Source organism: Crocodylus porosus, unplaced genomic scaffold, assembly GCF_001723895.1.
Source record: "Crocodylus porosus isolate Cpor-Errol unplaced genomic scaffold, CroPor_comp1, whole genome shotgun sequence".
Classification (NCBI taxonomy): Eukaryota; Metazoa; Chordata; order Crocodylia; family Crocodylidae; genus Crocodylus; species Crocodylus porosus.
The window spans coordinates 316,451-324,769 of NW_017728937.1; the positions used below are offsets into that span (position 1 = coordinate 316,451).

General features: G+C 45.9%; 1 protein-coding gene across 10 annotated transcripts in view; it reads right to left on the minus strand.

The window, feature by feature from the left end:
• The window catches only part of CTNND1 (catenin delta 1), a 47,760-nt gene that overhangs the window by 27,347 nt on the left and 12,094 nt on the right, over positions 1-8,319 (minus strand). The window contains exon 1 of one of the 10 annotated variants that reach the window (XM_019547182.1): positions 7,840-8,103. The exons of 8 other annotated variants lie outside the window; for them this stretch is intronic. The gene's annotated coding sequence lies outside the window, so the exon portion shown is untranslated. Of the gene's footprint in view, positions 1-7,839; positions 8,104-8,319 lie in introns of those variants that run through there. One more of the 10 variants, XM_019547186.1, reaches the window with a different exon arrangement.

Genomic DNA, 8,319 nt, shown 5'->3' on the forward strand with positions numbered 1-8,319 from the left:
CAGCTCAATTTAATTGCCAACTCCTGGATCAGAGCAACTGCTCTGTAAGACTGGGGGTCTCAAAAGCAAAGGACTGGTTTAAAAGTGATCACCAGAACATCTTGTTATTTTTTTATTCTGCTTTTCAGGGTTAGATTGTAGAGCAAAGTTCTGCCCCAATGATAGACCTCTCCTTCACTCTTCAGAAAGGGAGGCACTTCTCTTCACAAAACATCCATCAGGTAAAAGACCTCTAGATCAAGTATTAAATGAGTTGCTACTCCCCATCTGTGCAGAGCACACAATAGCTTCCCATGTTCCCAGTCAATGACCAGTAAGGAGATGCCACAGGGAACGGACAGATAAGGAAGGATGGTCCTATGGTTAAGAACTCAGTTTGGGCACTGGATGGTCAGGAGTCTAGTCCTTGCTCCACCCAATGCATCTTTGGCAAAAGTCAATTAAGTTTTGAGGCTCAGTCCCCTATACTGATCTGAAAGTGCTGCCCTACCTCATCAGGGGCTGGTGGCATTCAAATACAGAGGTGGTGCTTACTAAGACATACATTTCTCACAGCTGTCAGTTACAAACAATGGGCTAAGCATCTTCTCACTGTCACAAAAGTACACTTGGAACTACATTCCCAGAGGGCACAAGTCACAAGGTTCATTTAGCATGTTCTTTCATTATGAACTTGAAGAAATTAGCAGTGGCTAAGAGTTCATAGACATTAGGGCCCTCATAAGATCATTGGTTCCAGCCCCCTGCCCAAGGGGCAGAAAGTCATTTAGGGTCAACGGATCCCAGAAAGATAAGCGTCCAAATGTTTCTTGAAAGTTCAAAGGTACAAGAGACTATGGAAGCAATGAGACAACTTTTCTGGTCTCTGAGAGGGGGGGAAAAAAAAACAGACTATCCAGAAGAACCTCCTTGTGGCAAGGACTCAGAAGGGATTCTGCATGCCACCACTTCCTCTCTAGTGAGACCTCTATATTCTTGTATTATATACCATATTATATTGGGCATCTCAAAATAGCTGTCAGTACAGCTATTAGTCTGCTAAAAGTCAGCAGAAAGTACAAGTTCTTCCCCATCAATGGTTCAATTTTCTATTCTATACCCCAGCTCATCAGCATCAGACCCTAGGTATCCTCACTTGGACTAGTGCTTTAGATAGCTCACCGCTTTAAAAATTGAAAGACTGCCTTAGAATTCCTCCATTCTGGCATGAGGAAAGCTATAAAGCTACACTTCAGAGCAATGAAAATAATGCACCGAGTCTGGTTTCGCTTCATCACTGATGACAAGACTGAACCAGATACTCGCTCCATTGGGTTAAGGCCTAACAAATAACTCTGAGTAATGGATCCCCAAGTTGGCACAAGGACTCTAATGAAAAAGTTCCAAGTTGTGCAAGTGCAAGCTGAACAGGCCAAGTATTAGTATTATTAACCCCATTATTGCCAATAATATCAGAGCTGGACAAGGTCATACAGTAGATGAAGAGCCAAGCTGGGAAAAGAACCCAGGTCTCCAATCCCAATCTGGGGCCTCACACCACTGCATGCTGCCACATCTGTTCACTTACCTTGTACAGCCTCCAGATGTCCAAGCGTTAATTAAGCCTGCCACTATTTCATAGTATTATAGGTTAGAAAGGAAGTCTTAATTCCAAACACCACTCACTGCATGGATTAGTGGTATTTCAATCTCTTAAAAGCAGCTGAAATTCAATCAGCTGCTCTGAACATTTGCTTATATGCCAACTTGAAACAGATGCCACCTGGAACAAGACAAAGCTAAAAAACCATCCTCCATAGTCAATCCCAAAACACTGTCCTATACTCACCTGCATATGCACTCCCACCCATCCTTAGTAACCCAAATTCACAAAAGGAGGTAGCACAATATACCCGTATACCTCCATTGGCTCCTCCTCCACTTCAAACTCCAGTTTAAGGCATTGGTGCTACTTTTCAGAGCCAATAAAGCCACAGATAGACTGCAGTTTGGTCAATGTGTGTTCCTCTTGAATGCTGTTCATCACAAAGGGTAAGACATCTCATATAAAAGCTTAGACAAAGTACTCTGCATCAAGGGAATTTGGTGACAGATCCAGATTTTGGAATTTCCAGGTCAGATCAAGCAAGTCTAGAATGTGACCCATCCTTAAGATATTCTGCAAAAAACTTTCCTCATTAGAATGAGACTCAGTGGCACACCCCTTACTTAAAAAACCCAACAAACCAAAAATATTTTGACCTGAATCAAGGTCTGCCAAAACAAGAACTGAAAAAGAAAACCAAGAAGTCCTTTACCAAGCAATTTCTATCCCAAAGAGGGAAGAGTGCCTGGATTTCTCTCACTTCCCCATTACTGATTATACAGGATGTGCAAAGGGCCCCAAAGACTGGCCAGTAAGCAAATACTAAAACCTACAATAAGTGTTCTCCCACTCATCCCCTCTCTCCAGCAGAAATCAGCTGGATAACTATATTTATAAAAGGGATCTACTAAGTTTTTTGAGCTTAAGGCTAGAAGGAACCATTAGATTTAGTCTGACCCATCACAGGCAGTCAAAATTGCAACTAGTTACCCTTGTATTCAGCCCAAAAATGCTTGCCTGGCTAAACCACAACATCCAGAAAGGCATGCAGCCTTAATGTCTTCAAGAGATAGAAAAGTCTACCACAGCCCTTGCTAGTCTGTCCCAACAGTCAGTTTCCCTCACCGTGAAGTTGAGTGCACCTTTCACATCTGAATGCATCTGGTTTCAGCTTCCGCCCATTGTTCTTTCTGTGCCTTTCCCTGCTTAAGAGAAAACTTTAATGCCCTGTATTTTTTCTAGTAAAGGCCCTTCTACGTACTAATCAAATCATTTCCAGACTGTCTGTTTAGCTTATCATGAAGAGTCTCTGTACAAGATATTTTCCCCGGATTCAACTTGCAGATACAAGTCAAGAGCTCTAGGAGTAAGCACCTTTCCAGTTCAATTCCTACCAGGAAGCTCAAACCAGAAAGCACTTGAGGATCCAGTACTAAACCTCCCCACTCTGAAGTTCAGGCTCCAGCACATATTGCTGGAAGGAAGTAATTGCAGAACTGCAGGCTCTCCACCAGGAAGGTTTCACTGGCAGCCATGAGGAGTTTAGCCCCAGGGCTTGACAGGCTATAGAAGCCTGTCCATTTTTCCTCATCCTGTTGGATAATTCACAAAAATCTGGATTCCAGCAGTATGCAAAAGACTAGAGACTCCAAACAGGCTCTCATTACATTCTGAAGCCAGGGTACTGCCAATCCACTATGTACATTCTTGACAATTCAAGTCAACTAAAGACAGGTCTGCAGTTTGAGAGAGAACTTACAGGCGAAGAAGGTAGTATTTTCATCCTTCCTGCCCCAAATGTAGACATCACTAAAACAAGGTTTGATACAGAAGGCAACTCACTAGCTGGAGTTCACCCGAAGATCAAGATGTAGGTTCTACACTCCACGCTGTACAGTACTTGGGGAAGTATAGGAGTGGCTTCAGTCACTTATGTCAACATCATACAGCAAGAGGGAAACTCGCCTGTTTCCTTGCTCACTGGCATCAATTCAATCTTCTCCAGGTCAAAAGCCCTGCCACATCTCCATTTGGTAGGTCCTGGGAGAGCATAAAAGCAGACTTGACTCAAGAACATTTACACTGGGATCAAGAGATTGGTCACCCATTAGGGCCAAGAGAAAAGCCCTGGAAACATCTCCTTAAGTAAGCAACCTCCTTACTGCCCCTCCCCTTCCCCCATTAAGAAAACCTACTTCAAGGAAGTATAAGCAAATCTTCCCCAGTTTGCCCATCATCAACCTTCAATACTGTAGATGAAACATTAGCTTAGCCACACTTTGGCAATGGACATCAAGTCAACACATCTGTACATTTATACCACAAGATGCAAGGCCAGGTAAGTGAGGTAAAGAACACTTGAGATTTATGACTAGACCAAGCTACTTCAAGAGCTCCTTCCAAATGCAAATATCAATTTCTAAGCACAGGGGAAAGTTATCACCAAGATGTTCTGTGACAGGTGGAACAAGGTCACCCATCTCGAGGATAGCAGAATCTCTCTTGCTTTCAAGATGCAAGACAACAGACCCCAGCAATACTGGACCCCAGACCTCCCCTTTAATAGCAAAGGCATTGTGTTACCAAGGCTCAATTGTATGACATGGCACAATTTTGTAAGTGTAAGTGTATGAGGGTGTTTCAGAAACACCCACACTATATGTCTGCAACAAACTGGGGAAACCATACAGCAGCAGGGAATACTGATGGTAGCATTGTCAAAAATGCACCCATCATTTACAGCAGGGGTCAGGAAAACCTGGCATACATGCCGACCATGGCACGCAAGGCCATTTTGCTCAGCACACCACCACCAGCCCGGGCTCCAAGCAGCTGCTGCCAGCCAGAGCCCAGGCTGCTCCCAGCAGGCAGCTGGGAGGATGCAAGCAGACTGGGCCCTGTGGGCTAGCTGCAAACAGCTGCTCTGGGCTCTGGCATGTCGGCACTCTGGCACCTTCCAAAGTAGACATTGTGGTTTTTCAGCGCTCCAGAAAAAAAACCCGTTGCCTACCCCTAGTTTACAACTATGCAGAGAAGTGAAGTGATGCAGTCCAGTAAATGATCACTGAATATAAAATAGCTTTATTCTGAAGTTGCCATTAGTCTCCAAAATTGAAACTACAGTAGTCAAAGTAGATCATGCATGTAGTGGCACATTGCCTCTGATTATTCCACAATGGTTTACATCCTTAGTAATTCATGGTGGGGCTTTCTGTTCATTAGCATGAACAACCATTTTTTTTTAAAACAGATCCTTGCACTTCTAGACACTTCCAGAAGATCTTCAGCAGCTTTACATCCAGCATGAATCATACCCCAGAAGTATTAACACTTGAATACAAGTCTGAAGCCAGTATAGCAAGGCAAGGTCAGAGTTTGTGAGGAAGCCAAAAAAAAGAATCTAGGAGTCCTGATACCACCATCCCCAACTGCCACCCCCGCAATTTCTAAAGTAATGCTAATTGGAAGGGGAACTCCTTTGACTGTGGAAACAAACTATACAAAAGAACAGTCTGCTGAACTTTTACTGAAAAAAATCTGGAGACTCAGTTCCACTAGAACTAGTAAGAAGGGTAGGTCTCCAACAAAAACTGAAATTTTTGTAAGAGAAAGCAACGCTCGTTCCCTTTCCTACCCCACAAGCTTCTGGTGCGTTACAGATGGGCAAATTAAGCCAGAAACTTTTCTATGTGTAAAAAGAGCTTTAAGTCAGAGATGACTTGCGAGCCCAAGAGGACAAACACACACCTGATAGGACACAGCTTGCTGAACTGTTACTGGGGAAGGCAGGGGAAAATGAAAGCAGCTCTAAAGCATTATGTAAGAAAAAGCAGCATTTTGCTGACACAGGCCCACCTACCGTGACCACATTAGAACAGAACTATAGCTCTTTGGTAGCCTAAGCCAATGGTGCCAACCCTTCTGGCCCTGCGAGCTGCATAAGTAGCAAAGGGACAGTCCAGGAGCCAGATCTCATGGGAAGGATCAGTCCAGAGGCCATATCTAGTGTGGGGTCAACACAATGGGTTGGTCTGCGAGTGTGACCCTGCAAGCCAGGTTAGCTCAAGGGTGCCACAGGACACGTGAGCACAATCCGGTATACAGGGCCACATCAGACAGCCCACAAGATCAAAAATTTTGGGTCGAGAAGTGGTGGCAATGTTATTTGCTTCCAGAGCTGCATCAATTCATGTTGCCACTGCTCCCCTGCTGCCAAGTTTTCAGGCCTATGTGGAACACGCCCCCCCCCCCACAGGCTGGATGACGTGGCCCTACAGGCCAGAGGTTGAGCACTACTGGACATATAGCAAAAAGGTTCTTCATCTACTGACAACTAAACTGTCTACAACAGATGGCACCACCACCCCATCTGGAATTGGCAGCAGATGTGCTCAAGGGATGGGGAAAAAGATCTGTAGCTGTCAGCTTTTAGATTTTAAGTGAACTTTAGTATTTCTGAAGCATGTCCTTTGGCTTGTTTCATTTACCTGCTCCTCAGCCTCCAAATACACCTTCTCAGAAAGAAAGATCCTTCTTCATGGGGCAGCAGAAACTACATCAAAGCACAAGAATAGGTTTAATGCAGCATGGAATTTAAATGTCTTATCACCCACTTCTATCCATGCTGGCACCTTGGACACAGTGTACTTACGTAAACCTCTGCAGAGTCAAGCCTTCCTGGAAGGTAACAGACTTCAGCAAGAAGGCTGTAACTAAATGCAAGGTGTGGTCTCAAGCTGACTGGAGCACTGGCCTCAGGCAGAAAGAGTGCACTTCTCCCTAGCGTGTCACACATACAGGACTGGTCTAACTAGTCACTGATCTCACATTGGTCTGCTCATCGCCCGCTCCCCACACACGCCAGTCTCAGCTCCAAGATTCCTAAATTAGGAAAGAACCCCACAAGAGCAGTTACCTGTGTCCCTGCTTACACCCACACGCAATGCTTCACCTAGCCTTATAAGGGAAAAGCTCAGTGGCCAAGGGAAGATAAGGAAGGAGAGATAAGAAGGGCAGGGCACTTACTACCCAGACTAGAGACCAGAGAAAGAAGGAAACAGATGCAACTCCCATTCCCAAGCAAGAATGCAATTGTAGAGAAAGCAATCATTACAAAGATTGGTGTCTACCCGATTGGGAAATAACAGCAATGAAAACAGCATGGCTATAAAGAGGGAGGACAGATGGGTGGAGAAGCACACCAAGAAGGCATGAGTTGTACTGTCAGAAGAGATTTGCCATCTCAGGTCAGAGGTCTTAACTACTCCAGTGCCCTGCTGAACTACCAGTTGGACCCTTGATTACTGGGCATGTGGCAAATTCATGTTTCCTATTCACCCTTTAAAATCCTACATATCTACCTACATGCCTTGTGCTGGGGGAAGGGGAAGGAAATCAGAAAACCATGCTGAGAACCATTATGATAGGAGTGCTAACCTGCCCAGACTAGTGTGTACTTCCTCACCTGACAAAAGGAAGCAGAGATCAAGCAGGACTGGCAGAAATGAAAGAAATAGTGTGGAGTGGGGAGCAGAACAGAGGGAAGGAATTGCTCCACTGGTATGTCAGCAATCTGGCTCCAGGGCAGCTGTCTGCTCGGACAGTCAAAGACACGTGCACATGTGTTTGCTAGCTGCCTGCCTTGGCAAAATCCTGTGGACTAAAACATACAATCTGCAAAGATGCCTCCCCTACCATTCACAGTGGAGGGCCCACTCAGAAGGGGGAAAAGAGCAGTGGCAGGAAGAGCACGTTCCATTTCCGTCTAGACAGAGGTGAACTTCTCCAGTGCAAACCAGTCCCGGCTCTTCGCAAAGCACATACAATTCCTCCTACTGCCCCATCTTTAGACAAAAATATGGCAGGCTCCAGTAGGGCAGACTCACAGGTACGGGTCACATTCACTGCTATTTTCTTCACTTTGCAACTCCACAACTCTATTATAATCTGTGGGGAGGAGATGAACAAAAGACCCTCAAGGTCTCTCCTCCTGCCACCCGCATTTTCAGAATGGAAACCAGCAGCTCGACAGAAACTCCATCTCAGAGAGCCCAGCCAAACCACTGCATTCTACTGACTCCAACCTTTGCTCCCACCAATTACCATCAGATCCACTGTCTGCGTCTGCTGCTTTATCTCCTCCCTCAAGTCAGCAAAATCCCCATTGCTCAACTTCTTTTCTGAAACGCCTCAGTACAATACCCTTCCAAGAGGGCCATTCAGCAACAGAAGCCATACACTAGATTCAGACTCACCTGTCCTGCCCAACTCAAAAACAGTCATGATTAGGGCACCAGCGCCTCCAGGCATACGCCCCAGGCTCCCTTCTGCGTGCAGCAGGATCCATGGAGCAGGCTGCGGATGCCAGTGCCAACATTCACACTCCCAGCCCCCGAGCGCAGGAGTTTCACATGTTGGAAACTCTTTATCCGCACAAAGGCCGCTCTCTCCTCTCTGTGGGAATTTGCAGCTGAGCTGCTCTCGGGGGACAAAAGGATTTCACAGGCACACATACAGACAGCTCCCTTCTCCCCCCTCCCCCCAGCTTTCCCACTTCCTGTCACAGTAGCACCAGACCTCAGGCTCAAACAAACAAACAAAGTGCTGGATTCTGGGAACCCGGCCAGAGCATTCCACAGCCGCCCAGCCGCCAATCCCTGACCAGAGCTCCCACTTCACCCCGTGCAGCTCCTTCTGCAAGGGTAAACAACCCCCTCCTGGCTGCCCTGCTTCCC